General features: G+C 45.2%; 1 protein-coding gene across 2 annotated transcripts in view; it reads right to left on the bottom strand.

Moving 5' to 3' along the window:
• DAXX (death domain associated protein) overlaps positions 1-10,855 on the bottom strand; it is a 69,690-nt gene extending 58,835 nt beyond the window's left edge. Inside the window, exon 1 of one of the 2 annotated variants that reach the window (XM_040324956.1) lies at positions 10,703-10,855. The gene's annotated coding sequence lies outside the window, so the exon portion shown is untranslated. The remainder of the gene's footprint in view (positions 1-10,702) is intronic. The other variant, XM_040324955.1, reaches the window with a different exon arrangement.
• Between the last annotated feature and the right edge of the window lie 11,111 nt (positions 10,856-21,966).

The raw sequence follows: 21,966 nt of genomic DNA, 5'->3' as shown, positions 1-21,966 counted from the left end.
GTTTAGGAGTTTATTAGACATGCAGCCAAGGATATCACCGGCGCATGGACTCTAAAGGAACGGCCACTGCATGCAGGGGAGTGAAGTCATTGCTGCTTCGGCCAGTCACACACCTGGAGTCCATGGACCCGGAAGGAAGACCGGGTCAAAATGAGAATGCCTGCAGCGGTGACAGCTGGAAGGCTTTGTTTTCAGGCAAGTTTAACATAATGTGCTAGTATGTATTGCATACTAGCACATGGAGCTACACGATTCTAGATAAAATGAGAAGCATGTTTTTTTTTTGAAGGAGGGGGGTCAATACTGGTGGAGACGGTCTGTACTGAGGGGGGACTATAGTTGGTTGGTGGGTGACACCAACCCTAGTGACGCCACTGCAGTGGGGGAGATGTGGATATTACAGTGGGGGAGATTTTTTATTTTTGCAGATCCGAAAAATTATCCGATCCGTGACTCTGATCCGAGGAACGATACGAACCGTGAGTTTTTTGATCCGTTGCACCAGCTGTGCTCAGAAGTTTACATGATTAGTGTTTGGCTGAAGCCATTTATTACCAATCAACTGTGTTTACTCTTTTTAAATCATAATGGCAACAAAAACTACCCAAATGACCCTGTAACAGGATGACCGTGACACCCAGAGACTTTGTGAGGATGGGGGATACTCCTGTGTCAGCGTCACTGATAACTCTTGGGTCCGAGTCCACCCTGTGCCCTTTGGGCATGGGGTGGCAAGTAAATCATAATTCATGTATTACATGAGATGGGACATTAATAATAGTTCATATTGCAGGATCTTGAGAGATTGCAAGTTGTTGGTTAATTGTGACCCAACCAGTCAATAGTGACTCATCTCTCTGGATAGCCTAGTGACATGTTAAATAAGGCTGGCTCTTGAAAGGCCTTTAATTGTGTGATAACACTGTCTAAAGCCTATTGATGCTCAGAGGTGTGAATAGGTGTCAAGCTGTATGCGGAGACGGAACGTCTGCCTAGGGAACTCAGTGTGTGATGGTGTTTTGTTTGTTATGCTGTTAATGAAGGAATGTGCAGTGATTAGTCATGATAAATATAGGCCGGCGCCGACACGTCTAGAATGTTTAGTAATTAGCCTTGGTGTGTGATTAGGGGGGTGGAGATCTCATTGTCCCTTTGAATATTGTCACATGATTGTAACTGCATAAAAAGCTGAGAAGAAACCATTAAAGTGTCATTACATTTGGAACAAGTACAGAGCTGCGTGTCTCGTCTTGATTCTGGGGAGATGGGATGTCTGATGGGCGGTTGGAGTGTCGATAAGCTGAGATCTCCCCAGAGGGGCTCAATGATATTGAGGTCAGGAGACCGAGATGGCCACTCCAGAACGTTCACTTTATTCTTCTGTAGCCAATGACAGGTCTTCTTGGCCTTGTGTTTTGGATCATTGTCATGTTGGAATGTCCAAGTACGTACCATGAGCAGCTTCCTGGCTGATGAATACAAATGTTCCTCCGGTATTTTTTGATAACATACTGCATTCATCTTGCCAACAATTTTGACCAAATTTCCTGTGCCTTTGTAGCTCACACATCCCCAAAACATCATCGATCCACCTCCGTGTTTCACAGTAGGGATGGTGTACCTTTCATCATAGGCCTTGCTGACTTCTCTCCAAATGTAGTGTTTATGGTTGTGGCCAAAAAGCTAAATTTTGGTCTCATCCCTCGAAATGACTTTGTGGCAGAAGGTTTCAGGCACAAACCTATGTTGATATACATTTCCCAGCTTTTTTTTTTTTTTACAGCTCTGAGCAGAGAACAGCTTTGCACTGTGTACATAGAATCGTGGAAATGCCAAAATTAAAGTCATTGTAAATCTCCGGTTTTGTTTTTTTAAATAACAAACATGTCATACTTACCTGCTCTGTGCAAGGGTTTTACACAGAGCGGCCATCATCCTCACTGGATTTGATTGACCGCAGCGGGAGCCAAAGACGACATCTGGAGCCGAGTGCTCGTCCCCGTTGCTGGAACAACCAGGTTCAGGTATAAAAAAGGGGGTTTTGGTGGGCAGCTGCAGCACAGAAGGAGGGTTTACAACTCCTTTAAGATTGTAAGGGGGGTTGAATCAAGGTGGTGATTTTTTTTAACTATTATTCATGCAGCTCTACTAGCACATCATACATTTTTTCAGGGTGCAAATATATATATATATATATATATATATATATATATATATATATATATATATATATATATATATATATATATATATATATATATATATATATATATATATATATAAAAACCCAGTGGTTTACTACCGCTTTAATGTGGAATGTATGTTCCTTGGTAAACATTAATTTTTTTCACGTTGCTATGGGTAAAGTTCCACTTTAAAAAAATATACATAACGTTTGGGGGTTCCAAGTAATTTTCTAGCAAAAAAAAAAAAAAAAAAGCATTTTACATGTATGAGATAAATGTCAGAATTGGCTCAGCCTGGAACTAGTTAGCCCCCTTCCACTCTGGGGCGGTTTGCAGGCGCTATAAACGCAAAAAATAACGCCTGCAAACCGACCTGAAACAGCCGCTGCTTTCAAACTGGAGCGTGCGCTAGTAGGACGGTAAAAATGTCCTGCTAGCAGCATCTTTGGAGCGGTGTGTGTATACCGCTCCTCCACCACTCCTGCCCAGTGAAATTACTGCAGGCTTTACCGAGGCACTTTGCTGTGGTATTTAACCCTTTCTCGACTGCTAGTGGGGGTAAAACTGCCCCGCTAGCAGCCAAAACGCACCGCAAAATTGACGGTAAAGCGCCGCTAAAAATAGTGGCGCTTTACCGCCGACACCACCTTTCGCACTGAGGGGATTTTGCAGGCGCTATAGCGTTAAAAATAGCGCCTGCAATCCGCCCTAAAACAGCTGCTCTATTGTCTCCGATGTGAAAGCCGGAGGGCTTTCACACTGGAGCGGTGCGCTGGCAGGGCGTCAGCAAAAGTCCTGCCAGCAGCTTCTTTGGAGCGCATTAGCAGCGGTAAACTCCTGCCCATTGAAATCAATGGGCAGCGCTGCCATACCGCCGGGCAATGCGCCCTTTCACCGCCACTAGCAGGGGTTAAAAGTGCCTGGCTAGCGGCTGAAATGCACCAGAAAATCAGATGGTAAAATAGCGCCGTTTTACCGCCGACGCGATGGGCATCGGCAGTATGAAAGGGGTCTAAACTCTCCTATCCTTTTCAGCCAAGGAAGCTGCCATCTCAGCTTCTATTTTCAGTTTCCATGGTGCGGGACATGTGATCAGTTATGACACAAGCCATTTGATGGTTTGATAGTTTGGTTGAGAGCTCAAGCAAATGTGACAGTTACATTCCCGGCATGCCGGGTATGCAAACAGTTTTTTGCAACTGAAAATCAATAGGTTTAGTTCCACTTCATAGCTGCCCCTGGGTGCTGTGTGAATGTAGTTTTAGATGTGATCAACTGTTACACGATCTGGAGTTAGCACCACTGGCTCCTTATCACAGAGACTGGGAGTATAGTAAATGTTCTTGGCGGGCACTCTCGGCATAGAAACCTCAACCAACAAAAACACATAAGTGCAGCAGTCAGAGGTTAAGGACCAAACTCCCTACATATGTGTTACTTATTGGACCAATGAGTAGTCTTTTGTGACTACATATACCATCATGCACCTGTGATCGGGCACGCCCCCCTGAAGACGTTCTACCAAACGAAACGTACGTCGGAGGCGGACCCGGTCACGTGACGTGCCTTCCCCTGCTCGTGGAGCTGTCAGCTGGGACGCCAAGCTATGCTACGGTGGTAGCATTAGTATCGAACGACCCGCACACCAATCGTACCGCAAGGTAGCGGTGACACGCTTGCAGCCCCAGTGCCGGGTAGGCACCCCTACAGTAAGAGGCCATTTCGGCTGTTTTGTTTTTTTCTACTTTGTATTTTAATAAATTTTTATCAGTATTACACTATTGCCTTTTTTTGCATATCCTAACTGGAACTTCCTGGGATGAGGCTAAGATCTGTTTCCTGTCCGATGTGTATGCAGGCACAATCCTGCATAGGCTCAATTGACTAGCTTTTTAAATAAAGTAGTCTATCTCTTCTGGTAAGCGCATCCTTTTCTCAACAGCACAGATATTGGGTGGTTAAGAAGACTGGAATGTGGTGGTGGCATTTTCCTTTTTTTCACTAAAAAGCAAGAGTAAACCAACCAAGAAGAATTCCTTTCACGCTTTGTGACACTTTGTTGTGACACACTATTCACAAGATTGGGACTTAATGTCATGTGGTCATAACATAGAGACATTTATGATGTTTTGCAATTTATTTTAGATTTTGTATTTATATTTGATGCAATTTTCTTCCACAGGATCACTTTATTTATTAACAATTTATTATTGAGTGGTCTAGCGCCCTCTGTCCATATTTCTACTCACAGCACATAAACCAATGGCTCTCTGTCGCGAGCCACTTTGTCAAGTGGAATATCTTAAGAGTTTTTATCCACTTTAAGACCTTTGTAAACATTGTAAATATCTGTATTTTTTGCTAGAAAAAAACAAAACAGTTAGACTTACCAGTAACTCTGTTACTAGGAGTCGTCCAGGACAGCACAGGAGAGACAGGCTCCACCTCCGGAGGAAACACAAATAGTTAAGTCTTTAAAGGGCGGCCACCATCCCCCTCCCTCAGTCTTTTATCCGAGTACTTCTGAAACAACAAAAAAAACTTGTCCAAAAAGTTGACATCATATTGGGAGGGGATCCCTGCTGTCCTGGACGACTCTGAGAAACAGTTATCGGTAAATCTAACTCTGGTTTTCGCCAGTCGTCTGTCCAGGACAGGATCAACGAGAACTTGTCAGAATTGGGGGGGTGGGGGGGGGGGGTACCGCCTGGAGGACCTTTCACCTGAATGCTTGATCTTGTGCCAAGAGAAGGTCCAGCCTATATTGTTTATTGAAAGTCAAGTAGCTTCACCATGTCGCTGTTCTGCAAATTTGTTCTGGCCTTGCCCCAGCTCGAGAAGTAGACATCGGGGAGAAGGGGCACGCCTTCTTAAAATTTTTGTAAACTTCCATAATTGCCTATTTGATCCAATGGGTGATCGTGTTCTTCAAAGCTTGAAACCCCAATTTTTTTTTTTACTAGTAATGGCGGCGATCAGCGATTTTTTTTCGGTACTGCAACATTATGGTGGACACTTTTGACACATTTTTGGGACCATTGGCATTTTTATAGCGATCAGTGCTATAAAAATGCATTGATTACCATAAAAATGCCACTGGCATGGAAGGGGTTAACACTAGGGGGCGGGGAAGGGGTTAATCATGTTCCCTGGGTGTGTTCTAACTGTAGGGGGGTGGCCACACTAGGGGAAATGACTGATCACTGTTCATACATTGTATGAACAGACGGTCAGGCATTTCTCCCCTGACAGGACCGGGAGCTGTGTGTGTGTAAACTGTAAGTCAGTCCGTAAAAGCAGGATAGCGGGCGAGCATGCCCACGGGCACAATGTCCGCCATCTGCATGCAATTCTCTATTCTGCCTAGTGACCCAGTGATTGGGAACAGTGATCTGTCATGTCCCAGTAAGCCCCCCCTACAATTAGAACACACTGAGGGAACACAGTTAACCCCTCGCTGCCAGTGACATTTATACATTAATCAGTGGCTATTGATAGCACTAATCGCTGTATAAATGTTAATAGTCCCAAAATAGTGTCTGATCTGTCCGCCGCAATCCCGATAAGAATCGCAGATCGCCGTCATTACCAGTCAAAACAACAAAAAATAAATAAAAGTGCCTAAAACGATCCCATAGTCTGTAGACGTGATAACTTTTGTGGAAACCAACATATGTATATAGGCGTATGCCTATTGTGATTTTATTTTTACCAAAAATATGTAGAATATACAATCGGCCTAAACTGATGAATACATTTTTTTTTTTTTAGATATTTATTACAGCAAAAAAATAAAAATAAAAAGAAAAACTTTTTTTCTTCCAAAATTGTCGCTCTTTGTTTACAGCGCAAAAAAGTAATCCGCAGAGGTGATCAAATACCACCAAAAGACAGCTCTATTTGTGGGAAAAAATAGGATTTTGTTTGTGTACAGGGTCACATGTCAGTTAACCACTTGCCGACCAGCGCACGACAATATACGTCGGCACAATAGCAGGGCTGCGCAAATGGGCGTCCCCTTTAAATTGCGGCTTAGTGGGTGTGGGCCTGCTGCGTACTCCGTGACCGCAAACTCTATGTCCGCCGGTGTCCCACGATCGTGACACAGAGCTACAGAACGGGGGAGATGCCTATGTAAACAAGGCATTTCCCTGTTCTGCCTAGTGACATGTTAGCGATCTACTGCTCCCTGTCATTGGGAGCAGTAATCGCCGTCATGTCACTGGTAGCCCACCCCCCTCACCGTTAGAATCACTCCCTAGGACACACTTAACCCCTTCATCGCCCCCTACTGTTTAAAGCGGGGGCTCACCCAAAAAAAAAATTTAACATTTCATTCAGCCGAGTTGTTAGAATGACATTAGGCCATTTTTTTTATTTCCTTGCTGTACATACCGTATGTGTGTGTATATATATATATATACACACACACACACACACATACACATACACAGTGAGGAAAATAAGTATTTGAACACCCTGCTATTTTGCAAGTTCTCCCACTTGGAAATCATGGAGGGGTCTGAAATTGTCATCGTAGGTGCATGTCCACTGTGAGAGACATAATCAAAAAAAAAATTCCAGAAATCACAATTTATGATTTTTTAACTATTTATTTGTATGATACAGCTGCAAATAAGTATTTGAACACCTGTCTATCAGCTAGAATTCTGACCCTCAAAGACCTGTTAGTCTGCCTTTAAAATGTCCACCTCCACTCCATTTATTATCCTAAATTAGATGCACCTGTTTGAGGTCATTAGCTGCATAAAGACACCTGTCCACCCCATACAATCAGTAAGAATCCAACTACTAACATGGCCAAGACCAAAGAGCTGTCCAAAGACACTAGAGACAAAATTGTACACCTCCACAAGGCTGGAAAGGGCTACGGGGAAATTGCCAAGCAGCTTGGTGAAAAAAGGTCCACTGTTGGAGCAATCATTAGAAAATGGAAGAAGCTAAACATGACTGTCAATCTCCCTCGGACTGGGGCTCCATGCAAAATCTCACCTCGTGGGGTCTCAATGATCCTAAGAAAGGTGAGAAATCAGCCCAGGACTACACGGGAGGAGCTGGTCAATGACCTGAAAAGAGCTGGGACCACCGTTTCCAAGGTTACTGTTGGTAATACACTAAGACGTCATGGTTTGAAATCATGCATGGCACGGAAGGTTCCCCTGCTTAAACCAGCACATGTCAAGGCCCGTCTTAAGTTTGCCAATGACCATTTGGATGATCCAGAGGAGTCATGGGAGAAAGTCATGTGGTCAGATGAGACCAAAATAGAACTTTTTGGTCATAATTCCACTAACCGTGTTTGGAGGAAGAAGAATGATGAGTACCATCCCAAGAACACCATCCCTACTGTGAAGCATGGGGGTGGTAGCATCATGCTTTGGGGGTGTTTTTCTGCACATGGGACAGGGCGACTGCACTGTATTAAGGAGAGGATGACCGGGGCCATGTATTGCGAGATTTTGGGCAACAACCTCCTTCCCTCAGTTAGATCTTTGAAGATGGGTCGAGGCTGGGTCTTCCAACATGACAATGACCCGAAGCACACAGCCAGGATAACCAAGGAGTGGCTCTGTAAGAAGCATATCAAGGTTCTGGCGTGGCCTAGCCAGTCTCCAGACCTAAACCCAATAGAGAATCTTTGGAGGGAGCTCAAACTCCGTGTTTCTCAGCGACAGCCCAGAAACCTGACTGATGTAGAGAAGATCTGTGTGGAGGAGTGGGCCAAAATCCCTCCTCCAGTGTGTGCAAACCTGGTGAAAAACTACAAGAAACGTTTGACCTCTGTAATTGCAAACAAAGGCTACTGTACCAAATATTAACATTGATTTTCTCAGGTGTTCAAATACTTATTTGCAGCTGTATCATACAAATAAATAGTTAAAAAAATCATACATTGTGATTTCTGGATTTTTTTTTTGATTATGTCTCTCACAGTGGACATGCACCTACGATAACAATTTCACACCCCTCCATGATTTCCAAGTGGGAGAACTTGCAAAATAGCAGAGTGTTCAAATACTTATTTTCATCACTGTATATATATTCACCGCGGCTTCCGGGTATAATCTGCGGGACTGGGCGTTCCCAATTGATTGACATTCTTCCGACCGGCGCATACAGCGCGTCACGAGTTGCCGAAAGAAGCCGGACTGCGAGTCGGCTCTATACGGCGCCTGCGCACCGACGTTCGGCTTCTTTCGGCAACTCGTGACGCGCTGTATGCGCCGGTCGGAAGCATGTCAATCAATTAGGAACGCCCAGTCCCGCATATTACATACCCGGAAGCCGCGGTGAACACAAACACTAATATATATATATATATATATATATATACACACATATACATATACACACACACACGGTATGTACGGCAAGGAAATTAAAAGAAACAGCCGATTGTCATTCTAACAACTCGGCTGAATGTAATGTTAAAACATTTTTTTTGGGTGAACCCCCACTTTAACCCCTTTCCCTGCCAGTGTCATTTACACAGTAATCAGTGCATTTTTATAACATTGATCGCTGTATAAATAACAATGGTCCCAAAATAGCGTCAAAAGTGTCCGCTATAATGTCGCAGTTATTAAAAAAATAAAAAATCACAGATTGCCGCCATTACTAATAAAAAAAAACTATAAAAAGAATGCCATAAATCTATCCCCCATTTTGTAGACGCTTTAACTTTTGCACAAACCGATACGCTTATTCCGATTTTTTTTACCAAAAATATGTAGAATATCTATCGGTCTAAACTGAGAAAAAAACATTTTTTTAGGGATATTTATCATAGCAAAAAATTAAAACATATTGCTTTTTTTTTTTTCAAAGTTGTCGCTTTTTTTGTTTATAGCGCAAAAATAAAAAAACCGCAGAGGTGATCAAATACCATTAAAAAAAAAGCTCAGTTTGTGGGGGGAAAAAAAAAACCAGGACATAAATTTTGTTTGGGTACAGCGTCGCACGACCACGCAATTGTCAGTTAAAGCGACGCAGTGCCGTATCGCAAAAATATGGCCCGGTCATTGGGCAGACAGTTCTTCCGGGATTGAAGTGGTGAAAAATGTAAAAAAGAATGTAAAAAGAGATAGAGATATAGATCTGCCTCACACAAAAATTTGAGATAAAACAAATGACAAAAGATAGAGATAGAGATGAGATATATATATATAGGGGCAGATCCACAGAGCGAGTACGCCGGCGTATCTACTGATACGCCGGCGTACTTTCAAATTTCCCGTGTCGTATCTTTAGTTTGAATCCTCAAAACAAGATACGATGGCATCTGGGTAAGATCCGACAGGAGTACGTCTTCGTACGCCTTCGGATCTAAGATACAATTCTTCGGCGTCCGCTGGGTGGCATTCACGTCGTTTTCCGCGTCGAGTATGCAAATTAGCTATTTCCGACGATCCGCGAACGTACGAGCGGCCGTCGCATTCTTTTACGTTGTTTCCGTTCGGCTTTTTCCGGCGTATAGTTAAAGCTGCTATTTCGTGGCCTATAGTTACACCTGCTATGTCAAGTATGGCCGTTGTTCCCGCGTTTAATTTAAAAAAAAAAAAAATTCCGTTTGCGCAAGTCGTCCGTGAATCGGGATGGGCGTAATTTACGTCCACGTCAAAACAATGACGTCCCTGCTACGTCATTTAGCGGAAAATTTAGGAACGGAGCATGCGCAGTTCGTTCGGCGCGGGGACGCGCTTCATTTAAATGAAACAAGCCCCCTACTCGCCGCATTTGAATTCCGCGACGTTACGCCGCTTGAGATACACTACGCCGCCGTAACTTACGGCGCAAATTCTTTACGGATTCGATTTAAAGCCAGGTAAGGTACGGCGGCGTAGCGCATCTCAGATACGATGCGCCGGGGGCAGATCTTTGTGGATCTGATATATATATACATATATACATATACATATATATATATATACACACACACACACACACATATATATATATACACACACACACATATCTCAATCTATCTATAATATCTCTCTCTATATATATATATATATATATATATATATATATATATATATATATATATATATATATATAAAAAAATAAAAAAAAAACAACATCAGAAATATAGAAAAACAAAAAACCACAATACATTTATATATTATACATAAATACTAAAATATATTAAAAATACAAAATGTCCAACCATGATATATATATATATATATATATATATATATATATATATATATATATATATATATATATAGATAGATATATATATAGGCCAGTATAGAGATAATGAGCAGTCAGTGGTGTATATATACAATCCGGTATAGAAGTATACAGCCCAGTGTAGGTACCACAATTATAGGTGGTGATGAGAGAAGAGAAGAGGAGAAGGGGGGAGGGAAGGATGATGATAAGACAAACAATGAATTGTTGTCACAGCCGGTCTCAGCCATTCCTATGTCTGCCCACACTATATATACACTCCATTTAGAGGGAAAGTCCGCTCGGGAGAAACTAACCTGTTTTAGACACCACAGCCGCTGCCCAATTACCGGTACGGCCTGCTCTACGCCGTACAGCACCGTTAAACGACACAGCGCCTTCTTCCGGTGCCCCGTCTAAGCGTCAGAAGAGAGGAGAGCTCCGTTTCCGCTTCCGGGAAAGCGTCAGAGCGCGCGCAGTGCCAAGCGGGAGAAGAAGAGGGGCGGGGCCGGAGAGGACGAGGAGGGGAGGGCAGAGCGCGGGATGAGGGGGGCGGAGCAAGAGAGGAGGAGCTGGAAGAGGGGGCGGAGCAGTTGGGGAAGGCGGAGCTGGAGGACAGGGGGCGGAGCAGCAGAAAGAGGAGGGAAGCTGGAAAGTAGCTGAAGGTGGGGGCGGAGCGGGAGGACAGAAGGAGGAGGAGGAGGGCGGGGCTTTACAGAAGAAAGAACTAACTTAGTCTGTGAAAGCGCGGGCATGAGAGCGCGCTCTCGTCTGTTGCCAGTGTATTTTGAGTGTTTCCTTCCCCCCTTCTTTGGCTTACATCCAGCCAATAGAATATCATTTCTAAAAATATTTTAATGAAAGGTTTTTTCCTGTCTTCAAACCGCCCAGCAGCCATGTCAGGACAGGACAAGAGTTCAAGGCCCAGATTCTCAAAAGAGATACGACGGCGTATCTCCAGATACGCCGTCGTATCTCTGAGTCGCGCCGTCGTATCTATGCGCCTGATTCTTTGAATCAGTTACGCATAGATTTCCCTTAGATCCGACAGGCGTAAGTCTCTTACGCCGTCGGATCGTAACTGCATTTTTCCGCTGACCGCTAGGGGCGTGTACGCTGATTTACGCGTCGAAATATGTAAATCAGCTATATACGCGAATTCCCGAACGTACGCCCGGTCGACGCAGTAAAGTTACGCCGTTTACGTTAGGCTTTTCCCGGCGTATAGTTGCCCCTGCTATATGGTGGCAAAGGTGAGGCGTAACAATGTTAAGTATGGCCGCCGTTCCCGCGTCGAAATGTAAAAATTTTGCGGCGTTTGCGTAACTCGTCCGTGAATGGGGCTGGACGCAATTTACGTCCACGTCAAAACCAATACGTCCTTGCGGCGTATTAGGAGCAATGCACATTCTGAGATTTCCATGGATGGCGCATGCGCCGTTCGTGAAAAACGTCAATCACGTCGGGTCACAGAACATTAACATAAAACACGCCCCCCTGTCCCACATTTGAATTAGGCGGGCTTACGCCGCCGCAACTTACGGAGCAAGTGCTTTGAGAATACAGCACTTGCCCGTCTAAGTTGCGGAGGCGTAACGTAAATCGGATACGTTGCGCCGCCGCAAAGATACGCGGATCTACGTGAATCTACCCCATAGTGTCTACAAACTATGGGATAGATTTATGGATTTTTTATTTATTTTTTTACTAGTAATGGCAGCAAACAGCGACTTATAGTGGGACTGCGACATTGCGGCAGACAATCGGACACCAACTGACACTTTGCGGAAACGAGTGACTGACAATTATTACAGTGATCAGTGCTAAAAATTAGCACTGTTACTGTACTAATGACTCTGGCTGGGAAGCGGTAACATCAGGGGTGATCAAAGAGTTAAATGTGTGCCTAGTCAGTGCTTTTGTGTATACTGTGTGCTGTTTTTACTAAGCAATGTGCCTTGCAGGAATAAAAATAAATAAATGGCACATTGCTTCTGTCAGAAGAGAGCTCTGTGTTTGTTTACCTACGCAGGGCTCTCTTCGGTAATGTCCGGAGCCGATTGTCGGGTGCCAGCGACCAATCAGTGGCTGCCACCTGCTGATTGGTTGGTGTTGCAGCCAATCGCAGCAAAGCCGGGACGGTGGGGTCATGTGGGCGCTCTTCCTATCCCAGCACGCAGATCGCGTATTAGGTACGTGATCCGCTACAGAGCGGCCGCCCTGCCATAATAGATCTACTGTGGGCGGTCCTAAAGTGGTTAACAGAAGTCAATGGCCCGGATTCAGAGAGCAATTGCACCTGCGTAACCATAGTTACGCAGCGCAATTGCTTACTTGCGCCGGCGTAACGAATGCTCCTGATTCAGGAACCTCGTTACGCCGACTGCAGCCTAAGATATGCGTGGCATAAGGCTCTTATGCCCGCATATCTTAGGCTGCATTCTTGCGATGGCCGCTAGGTGGCGTTCCCGTTGTGCTCTGCGTATAGTATGCAAATTGCATACTAACGCCGATTCACAACGTTACGCGAGCCCTGTGTACGCAGTTTACATCGTTTGCGTACGGCAGTTTTCATGTAAGGCTGCCCCTGCTATTAGCAGGGGCAGCCAATGTTACGTATACCCGTCGTTCCCGCGTCGCGAAATTTAAAATTTACGTAGTTTGCGTAAGTGAATCGTGAATGGCGCTGGACGCCATTCACGTTCACTTTGAAGCAAATGACGTCCTTGCGACGTCATTTACCGCAATGCACGTCGGGAACGTTTCCCGACGGAGCATGCGCTCTACGCTCGGCACGGGAACGCGCCTAATTTAAATGATTCCCGCCCCCTACGGGATCATTTAAATTGCGCGCGCTTACGCCGGGCATTTTGCCGGAGCGCACACGCAATTTATGGAGCTACTGCTCCGTGAATCGCGGGTAGCGCAGAAAATATGCTGGGGCGCAGGGCAAAAACGTTGCCCTGCGCCTCCGTAAAAAAAAGCGCAAAAGGTACCTGAATCTAGCCCAATGGGAGTCATGCTGAAGATTTTCTGCAGTTTTTAGTCCTTAGATTTACCAAAACCATGTAGTGCAAAGGCCTGTCTGATTACATACAAATTGAAACGCTTAAAGCGGAGTCCCACCCAAAAGTGGAACTTCCGCTTATCGGATCCCCCCCCCCTCCGGTGTCACAATTCGCACCTTTCCGGGGGAGGTATCCTTTCCCTCCCTCGGCTGCCGGGCCAATTGGATTGAGGAGCGAGGCCTCGCGCATGCGCAGTAGGGGATGAGGCTGAGCAGGCAGATGACAGTGTGCAGAGACCTACCAGTCAGAGCACCGCTCTCCCCCATGGGGGACCGTGGAGTCCACCTTCAACCGATCCGATCCGCCAGGCGGATGAAAAATAGGGTTTCCACCCGTCACACTTTAGCAGATCGGAGCAGGTCAGATGTCAGCGGGCATGTCACCGCTGACGTCCGTGACTCCATAGACCTGCACGGAGCATCTGTTCAGGTCCGCCTAAAAAACTGACAGGCGGACCTGTCACATGGGGTCCACCCATGTGAAAGGGGTCAAAGGGTTTAAAGTGGAGTTCCACCCATAAATATAACATTACATTAGTAGTTTTAAAAAAAATGTCATTAGTCCTTTACGAAAAATTTTTTTTTTTTTAGATGCCTTCAAAGTGTTGTTGCTAGGCAGAATAGTTAATCTTCCCACTTCCTGCACCTAGGTGCTTAATGCTTCCTAACCTACACCGCACAGACTCCTGGGAATGTAGTGGGTGTAACTTTCCAGGAGTCTGTGCACTCCCCGAGTCTCAAAGAATCATGTGACTTGGACAGCACAGGTGCTGAAACCTGATCTGACACTGCTTGTGCAGCACTGAGCATGTGCAAGGCTGAAATCCAGGAAGTCATACAGTCTGGCTTCATGATGCCCACACTTAAGATGGCCCCAGCCAATTTCTATTTTATAAAGTGTCTAAATGCTGTAACAACCTAACAAAACGGACCTTAGTTTACAGACTAACTTTACTAGAATACATTAAGCTTGTGTATTACAGGGGTATTTATATTTAAAAAGTGAAATTGTGGCCGGAACTCCGCTTTACGTAATAACAAAATTATCACGGAATAAACAGGCTCATAGCAGAAATTTGAAAACTGCTCTGGTCCATAAGCGGTAAACAGGTATGAGAGCCAAAGTGACTAAACACAGAATCGCTGGTGAGGATTACTTATTGCCATCCACAGTCTCCATTGTTCATTGTATTTCTGTATATTTCATACAATATATTGATTATATGTATTTGTGTTTTCTCAATAAATTCACTGACCTTGTTTTGTTGAAGTGGAGTTCCACCCAAAAATGGAACTTCCACTTTTTGGAATCCTCCCCCCGGTGTCACATTTGGCACCTTTCAGGGGGGCGGAGGGAGCAGATACCTGTCTAATACAGGTATTTGCTCCCACTTTCTGGCATAGATCACCACAGTGACCTACGCCGCGTCCGGCGCCTACTCTGTCCCCACCGCTGTCTTCTGGGAGACAGCAGGGACCAGTAAGATTGCACATGCGCAGTAGGGAACCAGGAAGTGAAGCTTCACTTCCCGATTCCCTTACCGAAGATGGCAGCGGCTGCAGCATCCGAGAGCCGGCGGACATATCAGCTTCGGCTACTGACATCGCAGGCGCCCTGGACAGGTAAGTGTCCATATATTAAAAGTCAGCAGCTGCAGTATTTGTAGCTACTGACTTTTAATATTTTGTTTCCCGGCAGAACGCCGCTTTAAAGTGGTTGTAAACCCTTAACCACTTTAACCTACAGGTAAGTCTAGATTAAGGCTTAGCTGTAGGTGCTTGAAATATCTAAGCCTACACGGTTTAGGAGATATTTGCAATGTCCCCGAACGATGCCTTCTACAACGCATGCGCCATCTTGAAAGTGCACGCTGTGCCGTTTCAAGCTGGGGTCATGCCGTGACTTGCGACTCCGGCCAGTCACAGAGCTGGAGTTTGCAGCCCCGGAAAGGAAGAGGGGGTGAAGAATGGACACTCACTGCCAGCAAGGAAGACGGGGACATCGCGGGCTTCTCCTGCAGGTAAGTGTCACATAATAGGCTATTATGTGATGCATAGTAGCCTATTATGCTTTACCTTTGCAAGGAAACAAAGAGGAAGTAAAACCCATCAGGATTTACTTCCTCTTTAACCACTTCCATACAGGGCACTTACGCACCTTCCCGCCCAAGCCAATTTTCAGCTTTCAGCACTGTCGCACTTTGAATGGCAATTGCGTGGTCATGCTACGCTGTACCCAAACAATATTGGCGTCCTTTTTTGCCCACAAATAGAGCTTTCTTTTGGTAGTATTTGATCACCTTTGCGGTTTTTTTTTTTTGCGCAACAACTAAAAAAAGACTGAAAATTTTGAAAAAAAATTACGTTTTTATTTTTTTCTGTTAATTTCTTTGTAAATAAGTAAGTTTTCTCTTTCAATTACGGGCACTGATATAGCGGCACTGATGGGCACCGATGAGATGGCACTGATGGACATCGATGAGGTAGTACTGACGGGCACAGATGAGGTGGCACTGATCGGCGGCGCTGGTTTGCGGCACTGATGGGCACACATAGGTGGCACTGATGGGCACACATAGGCGGCACTGATAGGCACTCATGGGCGGCACTCATGGGCGGCACTGGGCACACATAGGCGGCACAGATGGGCACTCATGGGCGGCAGTGATGGATACTTATGGGTGGCACAGATGGGCACTGATAGGTGGGCACTGGGCATGGATGGGCACTGTGGGGTGGCACTGATGGACACTGTGGGGCGGCACTGATTTACCATGTGTGCCAATCAGTGCCCATTTGTGGGCACTGATTGGCATCTTCTTTTTTTCTGGCGATCCGAGGGGGGGCTGCGCTGATAAACAATCAGCGTGAACCCCCCCTGTCAGGAGAGCCGCCGATCGGCTCTCCTGTACTCGTGTCTGTCAGACGCGAGTGAGGAAGAGCCATCAACGGCTCTTCCGGTTTACATCGTGATCAGCCGTGATTGGACACGGCTGATCACGTGGTAAAGAGCCTCCGTGAGAGACTCTTTACCGAGATCAGTGTTGCGGGGTGTCAGACTGACACCCTGCAACAACGATCGCCGCGATGCGCGCCCCCGGGGGCGCGCAGCGGCTCAGAATCCTGAGGACGTCATATGACATCCAGTCAGGATTCTACAACCACTTTGCCGCCGTCAATCTGTCATTCGCGGGCGGCAAGTGGTTAAAGTGGAGGTCCGCCTAAAAAAAGAAATAAGATAAAATATATATATTAAAAGCCAGCAGCTACAAATACTAATTTAATAAATGGACACTTACCTGTCCAAGGTCCCCGCAATGTCGGCAGCTAGAAGCCGATCAATCGCTCGCCTCTCAGCTGCCCCCATCTCCATCCTCTGTGAGGGAAACTTAGGAAGTGAAAAGTTGCGGCTTCACTTCCTGGTTTCCTACTGCGCATGAGCGTCCTCACTAGTCCCTGCTGTCTTCTGGGACCTGTGTGTTTCCCAGAAGACAGCATTGGAGGGGTGGAGTGACCCCTGCAGGGCTCTATGCCCCGAAGTGGGTGCAAATACCTGTATTATTCAGGTATCTGCACCCCCCTTCCCCCTGAAAGGTGCCAAATGTGGGCCGCACAGTGGTGTAGTGGGTAGCAATCTCGCCTAACAGTAAAAAGGGCCATTGGTTCAAATCCCAACCACGACACGACCTGCTTGGAGTTTGCATGTTATGCCTGTGCCTGCATGGGTTTCCTCCAGGTACTCCGGTTTCCTCCCACACCCTAAAGACATGCTGATAGGTTAATTGGCTTCTGTCTAAAATTGGCCCTAGCATATGAATCTGAGTTAGGGACCTTAGGGCCAGATTCACATAGAACTGCGGCGGCGTAACGTATCGTAGATACGTTACACCGCCGCAAGTTTTCATCGCAAGTGCCTGATTCACAGAGCACTTGCGATGAAAACTACGCCGGCGGCCTCCGGCGCAAGGCGGGCCAATTCAAATGGGCGTGCGCCATTTAAATATGCGCCGGAACCTACTGCGCATGCTCCGTTTCGCAAATCCTGTCGTGCTTTGCGCGCCGTGACGTAATTTTTTCGAACGGCGACGCGCGTAGCGTACTTCCGTATTCCCGGACGTGTTACGCAAACGACGTTCATTTTTAAATTTCGACGCGGGAACGACGCCCATACTTTAGACAGCAATACGTTTGCTGACTAAAGTTAGGGCACCTAAAACGACGACTAACTTTGCGACGGGAAACTAGACTAGCGGCGACGTAGCGAACGCGAAAATCCGTCGGGGGTCCGCCGTAACTCCTAATTTGCATACCCGACGCTGGTTTACGACGCGAACTCCACCCAGCGGCGGCCGCGGTATTGCATCCTAAGATCCGACAGTGTAAAACAATTACACCTGTCGGATCTTGCATGCTTCATCCGTGAAAATGTGCCGTTTATAGAGTTCGATAGTAGCGTGCCTAAAATGAGTGTAAAATGCAATGCAGCAAAAACGCCCTGCACAGATGTGAATCTGCTCTTAGGTTTGGTTCACATCTACAGGTGTGGCCAAGCTCAGGCACGTTCCCGCACGTCATGTGTAGGGAAGCACATTCATTTCCATTCAGCTTTCCATATCATTTTAATCTCCAAATATCATATATCTATTTTTACATAGGATGAGGTATCCAATACCAGCATCAATTTCTCAAGCATATTACTGCAGTAATACACCTAAAAGTGATAAATGTAATTTTGTGACGTTTCAATACAGAAAAAAAAAACACTAAATAAGTTGTTACAGCGCATACGGCCATACGCATCACACATTACAATGCACACATGTTATAAGGTGCACTGTGTGTTGTCAGGTGTAAGCAAGCTCTAATTGTTACCCAAAGCCATTGCCTTCACCTCAGCCCCTGGGTATAGCTGTCAGTGGCCCGGATTCAGAGAGCAATTGCGCTTGCGTAACCATAGTTACGCAGCGCAATTGCTTACTTGCGCCGGCGTAACGAATGCTCCCGATTCAGGAACCTCGTTACGGCGACTGCAGCCTAAGATCTGCGCGGCATAAGGCTCTTATGCCCGCATATCTTAGGCTGCATTCTTGCGATGGCCGCTAGGTGGCGTTCTCGTTGTGCTCAGCGTATAGTATGCAAATTGCATACTAACGCCGATTCACAACGTTACGCGAGCCCTGCGTACGCAGTTTACGTCGTTTGCGTACGGCGGTTTTCGCATAAGGCTGCCCCTGCTATTAGCAGGGGCAGCCAATGTTACGTATACCCGTCGTTCCCGCGTCGCAAAATTTGAACTTTACGTAGTTTGCGTAAGTGAATCGTGAATAGCGCTGGACGCCATTCACGTTCACTTTGAAGCAAATGACGTCCTTGCGACGTCATTTGCCGCAATGCACGTCGGGAAAGTTTCCCGACGGAGCATGCGCTCTACGATCGGCGCGGGAACGCGCCTAATTTAAATGATTCCCGCCCCCTACGGGAACAAAAAGACTATCGTTTTTCTGCTGTATGACCAGCACTGTCTACCCAGCAGTAGGCTGTGCCAGACTCCATAGATAGGTTCCTGTGTGGAAGGTAGACGCCAAAAGTAGCTAGGGTTTATTTTATGTTTGATTTTGTTTATGCTGTTTGGATGCTTGCACTTGTTTCCAGCAAGATCGAAGAATAAACCAAAATCTTTGTTTTCAACCATATTCGACTGCCTGTCTGTATAAATTCAGTGTGTGGTGAACCCATCCAAGGGGGTCACACACCCCGCTACCGAGCTAACCCCTTACAATGTGTACACATATACATACCTTCGTATTTATGTGTTAAGATCTAGATACTAGAATTAAAAAAACGTGCCAACTCAGGTGATTTATGCAAAAAAAAAAAGGGGAAATTCCTTCTCCTTTTATTGTGGCGGAGTCTATAATACTAATATTAAGTGTTTTCGTACGTGCATAAGGATTGATCTTAAAAAAATTAAAAGCGACCAACCAAAACAAACCAGAAAAAAAAACAAATTTAGAAATTTTGTGTGTACACAATCCGTCATGTGTGCACTTGATCATACATTCATATATATTGTGAAAAGGAGAAGGAAAAAAAAAATCCAGTTATATTGGTGTAAATCTGTTTACTTATCTGTGAACCCCACAGTGACTAATATTAAGTTTTATATATATATATATATATATATATATATATATATATATATATATATATATATATATATATATATATATATATATATATATATATATAAATGTAATTTGGGTGATTTATCCCATTGTTAGCCCACCCCCATTTTGGGCCTATTTTAGACTAAAAAGAAAGAGAAAAAGAAAAGAAAAGGAAAAGAAAAGGAAACATGGGGGGGGGGGGGGGGAGACCACTGTATACGTGATTCTCTAGCCCCCCCTACTCCCCCTCCTATCGATCCATGATATTAGTAAAGGTTTCTGTTCCCTTAAACTCCTTCCAACCTCTCCAAGTCTTCTCAAATCCCGGCCTACATTCATTTTGGATTGACAAAAGTTCCTCCATAACTGCTATTCTATCAACCTCCCTGATCCATTCGCCCATCGATGGAGCATTTTCTTTTTTCCAATTCTTTGGTATCAGTGCCTTTGCTCCATTCAATAGGTATGGGATCAGGGACATTCTGTATTTTTTCCTTGATATCCTCGTGTTATGGAACAGGCAGATCCAAGGATCCCATTTCACCTCTATTCCACTTATCTATTTTATAACACCCATGACCTCTTTCCAGAATGTCTGTATCAGCGGGCACTGCCACCAAATGTGAGCGTGGGTTCCCTCCTGCCCACATCCACGCCAACATAGAGGTGACATCCCGCTGTCTATTCTGTGAAGTCTCGGTGGAAAAAAATACCATCTGGTCAAGAGCTTATAGTTCATCTCTTTTACTCTAGTGCAGGGATTTGCAATTAGTGGACCTCCAGCTGTTGCAGAACTACAAGTCCCATGAGGCAAAGCAAGACTCTGACAGCCACAAGGACGACACCCAGAGGCATGATGGGACTGCTGGAGGTCCACTAATTGCATACCCCTGCTCTAGTGTCTATTGAGGAGGAGTGAACATAGTCCAGGACTTGCCTCTTCTTACCCTCAGGTAGATTTTGTTTTAATTCTAATTCCCACCCCCCCCAACATTTTCAATGTCTCCGTTCCTCTCACCGGGGTCAGTATGCCATATATGTTCGATATCCCTTGTCCCCCCCAGACCTCCCCGATCTATGAGCTTCTCCCATAGGTTCAGCTCATTTAAAGCACGCAGGGGGTTTCAAAGAGAGTCTACGAAATGCTGGATCTGTCTGTACCTCCAGTCATCACCTACAGCAGCTCCGAACTTTCCTTGTAATTCTTCCAAAGGACACAGAGTGTCACCTTTCATTATGTCCCTTAATTTTAATGTATCCGCAGTTGCCCATCTCAGGAACCGGCCACCCCCCTTACCTCCACGGAAAGTAGTCCGTACCCGTGAGGGGCAACTGAGGACTGTTGTAGAGCCACCCCTTAACTTTGCATACTCTGTCCCATATTCTGAAGATCTCTTTAGTTATTAATGAGATGTATTCAGAGAGATCCCTATATTGTTTTGGGATCCATATTCTTTTTCCCCAAGACCTTTCCGCTTAGGTTTTCCTCAATACCTACCCATTTTTTCCTTAGACTTTCTTCCTGAAACCAATCAGTTATCCTTTTCAAGACCGCTGCCTCATAATATATAGTCTGGTAAATATATCCCCCCCGTCACTGCTTGGTCTAGACAAGATCTCTGCTGAAATGCAAGATTTCTTGTCTTTCCATATATATCTCCTTATCATTTTCCCCAATGTTTTAAAGAAAACATCTGGGATTTTAATTGGGAGTACTTGAAATATGTATAAGACTTTAGGCAATGTCATCATTTTAATAGTATTTATTCTCCCAAACCAGGATATTTTGTCTGTCCTATAACCTTTGAGTTCTGATTTAATTTTATTTAATAAGGAAATATAATTATCTACATATAATTCCCTTTCTGATTTTGACAAAAATATCCCTAAATACTTCATAGCCTTCTGTTTTAATGTAAATGGATAGAGGGCCCCAAGATCCCTGCGTTATTTCTGTCCCATAGATATAATCAGGGTCTCAGTTTTCTCTTTGTTGATTTCTAAGTTTGAGATCTCACCGTATTTTTCATATTCCGCCATCATTTTTGGTAATGTCTGTCTTGGGTTTGATACATACAGCATCATATCGTCCGTGAACGCAGAGATCTTGTGTTCCCTCCCTTCCACCATCATCCCTTTTATCTCCTGGTTGAACCGGATAATTGCTAGTAAGGGTTCTAGTGAAAGGACAAACAGGAGCGGAGAGAGCGGGCAACCCTGGCGGGTCCCATTAAAGAGTGGGAACTTCTCCGACAGGGTGCCATTCACCCGGAGCTGCGCCGAGGGTTTAGAGTATAGTGATTCTATCCACCTAAGCATTTTAGAGCCTAATCCTATATATCTTAAT

Source organism: Rana temporaria, chromosome 9, assembly GCF_905171775.1.
Source record: "Rana temporaria chromosome 9, aRanTem1.1, whole genome shotgun sequence".
Lineage (NCBI taxonomy): Eukaryota > Metazoa > Chordata > Amphibia > Anura > Ranidae > Rana > Rana temporaria.
The sequence above is the reverse complement of the archived record's forward strand: the minus strand, read 5'-3'. Positions and strand labels throughout refer to the sequence as shown.